The following is a 6,743-nucleotide window of genomic DNA, read 5'->3' on the forward strand; positions in this document are numbered from 1 at the left end:
CATTCTAAAAGTTAACTTGAAGGTGAACTACCCCTTTAAGCTTATTTAGAACAGTTAGAATAATGAGACATGTGACTGGTTGCTAATGACCAGGGCAAACTTTGTCCATGTTACTACCTGGTAGAACACTGCTTAAGAAAGCAACTTTTATTATAGAGCATGAAAGGACTATTTTGTTTACCCTATTGGTGATGGCGTGCCTGCCCTATGACTACTTAGCATCAGTGTGAAATTACCTTTGGTTCTTTAACAGCATTGTACTAGATCAACCAAAATTTCATATAATCTTATTCATGGGTATGCACAAAAAAACAATACAACAATAAAACAAAAACAGGCAAATCCTTAGCTTGATTCATGGTATTGTTTAAAGGTAAAGAGAGTGAGCTGATGGGCGTGAGAGGCATTACATTCAGCTGTAGTTTGGAAGGAGGCAACCATGTTCATATCAAACCCTCCGTAAAGAGGTATACACTTTGCAGCACTGTGTTTGTTTATAAACCTCCGTGTGGGCAAAGAAAAATCTCTCTACAGTTTGGAATTTCAGCAGTTATCTGGTTGCTAGGGTCCAAATTACCCTATCAACCAGTGGTCTGAATGAGAGAATGGAATATAAATAGAAGAGGGGCTGAATAGAATCATATAATACACTTAGCTATATACTTTGCCCACAATGAGGTTTATAAACAAACACAGTGCTGCAAAGAAAAATCTCTCTTCAGTTTGGAATTTCAGCAGTTATCTGGTTGCTAGGGTCCAAATTACCCTATCAACCCGTGGTTTGAATGAAAGAATGGAATATAAATAGAAGAGGGGCTGAATAGAATCATATAATACACTTAGTTATACACTTTGCAGCACTGTGTTTGTTTATAAACCTCAGTGTGGGCAAAGAAAAATCCCATCCAGATCACAGTTCCTATATCTAAGTGAATTAACCTCCCCAGTAATAAGTCACTCCATCTCCTTCTCTAGGGGGACACATCTGTGGCAATGGAATTCAACTGTGTCCATTTTTCTGAAAGCCGTATTGCTGTATTGTATCTGGAAGGCAGCGAGTGAGCAGGAGATCTTCATTATTTCTTATTGAGATGCCAGAAGGGCTGTGTGACATTTCTGTGGTTCGGCCCCTTTCTCCTGGGACTGATGACTCAGTAGAGCTGCGCTAACTTTCTGCTTATCCAATCTTCCCCACTCCTTCTCTTGCCTCTCACAACAGCTATTTATTTTTTTTATTGCATTGCTTTAACCCTAATCTTGGGCTCCCCTGGGGCAGTATAAGTGCTTTTCAATATGTTGCATACGGCTCTCACAGTAAAAGAGTTAAATTAGCTCCAAATTCTCACTTTTGGCAAAACAAAATGACACACACTCAATCATTTTCTGCTACACAAACACAATTTAAAAGCCCCCCTGTATTTGCATGCTAATTTCTTCTCCAACTATGGCTACTCCCTTAGTTTAATTATGGTATATAGTCCCCAGATGGGCAAAGTAAAAATAATGTTACCATAATTACATAAATGCTATTGTTGCATTATAAAATTCTGATTCTGTGTTTGCTGTGTGTTTGCATACAGTACACGTGCATGACACACACAAATATCCAATTTTCCTGTCTGTATGGCAGAATAAGTGCATATTGATCTGAAAAATACAAGAATAAATATGCCAGATCTATTGTGGAGATAGCGCAGACATAAATATGCTGCCCTTTATTCATTCTATTACTTTTCACCGGGGATATAAACATGAACCAGAATTGTCCATTGCCATGGTTACAAGTATTGAGCAATGTAAAATAAAGCACAGGAAAAAATGTCAAGTGGTATTGAATCTTATGTAGAAAAGCTGATAATGACAAACAAATACGGAAGGTGCGTTTGTGCCACGTAATAGGATCTGGCTGGTAAGTACCCCAAATTTGGCTTTATTAATAGTTGAATTCACTTTTTATATAAACTATTCACTCACAGATTCCACAGAACAAATGTATTAATACCAATTGTGCCCACCCGATCCACTCAACTGTTCAATGCACCAAACCTCATCCTGTTTTGTGGAAAGCCCAAGCCCTTTCTTGCCATAGGGATGCCACCCAAGGTGCCTATCCCTCCTATGACAGTGGCCATGGTCAGTGAGTCAGTATAGGAACAGATTGTGTATCACTTTTGTGTTTACTGACTGTTGTCTCTATTCTTAGTTTCTTGGTAAGTAACCTAAACAGCACTATATCCACAATTGTGAAGTTTAAAGATGTGCTACAAAATGCTGAAAGCTGTAGGTCAGCAACACTGCAGAGCAATACTACTATGGAAGGTATAGGTCCCTTTAAAAATTGTAATGAGAGCTGGGGTCCTGATACATGGACTTATGAGGCAACATATTTCCTTATGATGATGAGCATCCCCAAAAGATAATAAACAAACAGTACCTCATGTAGCAATCAAACTATTATATAATGCCTGGAAGTCTGCCATCCTACTGGAGAATTCTAATAGTAGAATATGCAGTGGCTTAACAGTTTGGGTATAACCCAGGGACCCCAGTCCCTTTCCCGAGGTAGGATATTTTTCTCTACTATTACTGTTCTGTTTGTTGACTTGTAGCTCTATAATTAGGACAGTGGTTCCCAAACTGTAGAGTTTGACCCCCTGGTGTGTACCTTTGGGCAGTGACAGGAGGCCATGAGTTCTCCAGCAAACCCTCATTCAGTTCCAGTGCAACACTCCTGTTAGCTTTATCCTGTTTTATAATTATTTTCTTATCTTTTATTAATACAGTAGTGAATGGTTAAAGGCACATCAGCACGTCAGTCTGGCCTTAGCACAGCTTTCTACTGCCACACAAATGCTAGGCTCTGTGTTATCATGCAAGTATATTTTTGACCCGTGGAAGGAAACTGGAGCACCCTATGCCAACATGAAAATAACATAAAGGTCGATAACATGCTTTTTTGCGTTAAAAAGCATGCAATAATTAATTCATCAAAGTCATTTCACATGCGTTAAGACGCATATCGCAATGCGTTATTTAATTTCCTTTTTTTAAATTAGTGAATAGAAATAATATTAACCCATGATTCACAAACACATTAAATGCGCTAAATATCGCATTAGTCTGTGCAAAGATTAACACCTACTTGGGGCAGGCGGCAGGGCCGGAACTAAGGGTAGGCAGAAGAGGCAGCTGCCTAGGGCGCAACGATTGGGGGGTGCCAGGCAGGAGCCTCTCCTGCCTACCCCTAGTCTGTGGTACTTTGTCATTGCCCCCGCCGCTTGTCATTAACGGTGGAGGCAATGACCGATTGCACCGCCCCCCTTGCATGTGCTTTGGTGCGCATGCGCCGTTGGGGGGGGATGGTGGATGGGAGAGAGAGAGAGAGTGCCGATTGCCAAAACACACTAGCGGGGGAAGGGGGTGCAAGGGGGAGGCGGCCGACCGGTTTGCCTAGGGCGCCCGGTCTGCTTAGCCCGCCCCTGGCAGGTGGTACTTAAAGAAAATTGTGGTTCGTGAGCTTTTTGCAACACAACATGGACTTTGCAGTGGGATTTTTTCAAGTATGTGTTGGCCCTAGAGTGATGCATCCAAATGCAAATGGTCATTTTCAGAACAGTAGTTTCCCGAAAGTAATGGTTACGTGCGTAATATCGTGCACTAATATAGCATGCGACGAAATATATCGCTCGCAGCGGGAAAAAACGCACACGGCGGAAAATAACGCAAGAAAACACTCATCGCAAGTTAAATAATGCAAAGAACATTGCTTCTTAATTATGACACGTGTCCTTTTAGTGAATCGAGCGTTAAGTTAATGCACTCTTAACATAGTGTAAAGGGCCCAACAGATTGGGCCAGATTCAGTTTGATGAGGTGCTTCTCTTTGAATTCAATTCCAGAAATACTTATCTCACTGTTTATCACATGAAAAATTTATTGAAAAAACAAGAAAAACTAGAATTGAATTAGGAGAAAACTATTATTCTCCTCAAACTGAATTCTGCCCATACGTTTTCACATGATAAAACATAAAAATAATGTTTTCTCATTGATTTGAATCTGACCCATTGTGTCCTACCTTGACTAAGCCAGAGGAAATGGTGTTGGATCACCTTGTATTATAATATACTGAATAGAACTTTCATTGCTTGGAGCACCACTGCCCCTTTATTAAAAATAAACCCCTTTTAGTCCATCTATTAGAGAGATTCTTATTTTTAAGAAAACAAATAATTTTCCATTTTCTGCTTTTTTTTTTTACACTTTGTTTGCACTTGAAGCGAAACATGGCAGGTGATGCTTCCAGGGAATGGATGTGTGTCAGTACAACTTATTGGCAGCTCATGGGACTCTTACATTGTCAGAACCTGTTTAACTATTTCTGTGCCAGTGCTTTTTGAACTTGCCACAATGTGGGTTGCTAGAATAAATCAAACCGGAAATGTAAAATCTGAAGCACTGGCAATATGACTTAAAGCCAGCGCCATTTATTTCATATGGAACAATAAAAGGAGGCTGGCACAGGTCTAGACCCAAAAGTGGAGACTTGAACAGCTAATTGTTTAATCATTAAAGGTCAGTAAAAACTATGATTGGGAAAGAACAGCCTTGGATAATGGGCCATGGGTGGCACAAAATGCATAAGGCTGTTTTGTGATCATGTAATGATGTAAAATAAACTTAAAATTCTTTTAAACAATTAGCTGCTTCTAGTCTTCACTTTTGGGTCTAGATCTGTGCCAGCCTCCTTATAGTGTTCCACGGGGTTGCTCCCTATGCTAAAAGTGTGGGGAATGTATACCCAGACCCTCTGTTTACAGGGGTAAGCGTATACTTCTAACTGTTTTTTTTATTTGTTATACTGTCAATTTTATAACCTTCAGCCTTTCTAAAGAAACAAAAGAAAATCAAATGGCAAATGTTCATTTTTGTGCAATGATCAGTTTTTCCAGCATTAATATAAATATGTATACAGTCGTATGAGCACAAGCACGCTATAGTTTATTGGGCATGTGGGAACTCCCCTGTATTTGTTGGGAATCTCCTTAATTTAAGTTTCTCTCACCTGGTCACCAACATTAAAATGTCTGTCTGCTGCTGTTTATGTGCTAATTTGCACATGAAACTTAACTTACCCATTCTGGAAGATGGTGTGACTAAGATGTGACAGATGTGGCCAAATGCCCCCAGATAACTTCACATCTGGGCTGGAATCTCTGATAAATTTATACACATCAACACATATCATTATCTGGTGTCCATATAAAAAAACCCAGCCGTTTAATTAGTTCTGCTCAGGACACCTACATTAACCTCGCACATTGGTGTCCCACTTTGCTGAAGGCAGGCTAATTCAAGTCACCTTTCCTTTTGTATAATTATACAGAGAATGGGCCCAAACCTCTGCTTTCTTTATAGCAACAAGCCAAACTACTTAAGTGTAACTGGTCTTGATACAGATGGAAGTTTGAGAAAACATCCCAGAAGTATAAACAGGGCAGCCCTCCAGCTCCTGTTGCCTCAATTGCCCTTTCAATGTTTATACAATTCATCTAGAAATTGACTAAATAATATTTATTGAAACTGAGCCACTGTGTCCTCTATACTCATGGGCCCCGGCAACTGTAGGGTTTTCCTCCTCTGTCGTTACATCCCTGTACACCATCTAATCTTACAACTTGTATATTAAGATTACTGCTGCTAGTTGAAAGTATAACACCTGCAGGTTGCTAGTCTTTACCAGCAATGGGAAGTGCCACAAATAACTTTGCAAGTGATAGTTTTCCAGAAACTATCATAGGTTATGGGCTATTGCATTACAAATAATTTCTAATTTTCTGTGTGTTTCTCAGAATCAGTTTATAAACACTAATATCTTTAATTTCAAAATATATCTCAATATTAAATTGTATCAATGACAGAGGGTGTGAGTGACAAAGGGACGAGTTGAGAGCCACAGTTTAACTGAGGGACAGAGAGTGGGAAGTAAGTATGACTAAGCTGTAACTCATATGGTAAATATTTATATGTACATATAAATATGATGGAGGAGAAAAAAAATCCTGTGCCTCTCTATGTGGCATAAGGGAATGTATGTGTCACCCCAAGCCTCTGGATAGTTACAGAATGAGCTACTGTGTGAGTGACTGACAATAAAATTACAGCTGCCACCAAACCCCAGGAAACTTCTGCCTGCCTACACAATTTAGAGAAAAAGAATAATATTAAGCTCTCTCCGTTCTAACAGTTGCTCAGTGTGGCGAATCAGAGAAGAGAATAGAAGCTGGGCTACAAAGAGTGGACGTGGGCCAGTTTGTAACATGAGCAAACAGTTACAGAGTGGCATCAAGGGGTCAGGATGGTAAAAGAGGTAAAGCAGTTGTACAGGCAAAGTGCTCCTATATGCTGCCACCAACAGTTGAACTGTGTGGAAGCAAAAGGCAGAACTCTGTCCATTCATTGGCTGATGGGGCCTAGCATGTATGTGTGCCTTGTCTTGTTTGTGTGCACTGTGAATCCTATGATCCCAGGAGGCGGCTCTTAATTCTTAAAATGGCAATTTTCTATTTAGGATTACCCAATAGCACATACTACTTAAAAAGTATATTTGTATAAAAATGGTTTATTTAGATGAAGCAGGGTTTGAGCTTGTTTATGCAATTTATTTTTTATAGAGACTTACATTGTTTGGGGTATAGTTTTTCTTTAATAATGTCAGATTACAATTATTAACACTGTAAGAG

At 39.6% G+C, this 6,743-nt stretch overlaps 1 long non-coding RNA gene across 1 annotated transcript in view; it reads left to right on the forward strand.

Annotated features, from left to right (window-relative positions):
* The window catches only part of LOC108646154, a 30,696-nt gene extending 28,840 nt beyond the window's left edge, over positions 1 to 1,856 (forward strand). Inside the window, exon 3 of the long non-coding RNA XR_001924177.2 lies at positions 976 to 1,856. This is a non-coding gene — a long non-coding RNA (uncharacterized LOC108646154). The remainder of the gene's footprint in view (positions 1 to 975) is intronic.
* Positions 1,857 to 6,743: the final 4,887 nt, after the last annotated feature.

The sequence above is a fragment of the Xenopus tropicalis genome, chromosome 3 (assembly GCF_000004195.4).
Source record: "Xenopus tropicalis strain Nigerian chromosome 3, UCB_Xtro_10.0, whole genome shotgun sequence".
Lineage (NCBI taxonomy): Eukaryota > Metazoa > Chordata > Amphibia > Anura > Pipidae > Xenopus > Xenopus tropicalis.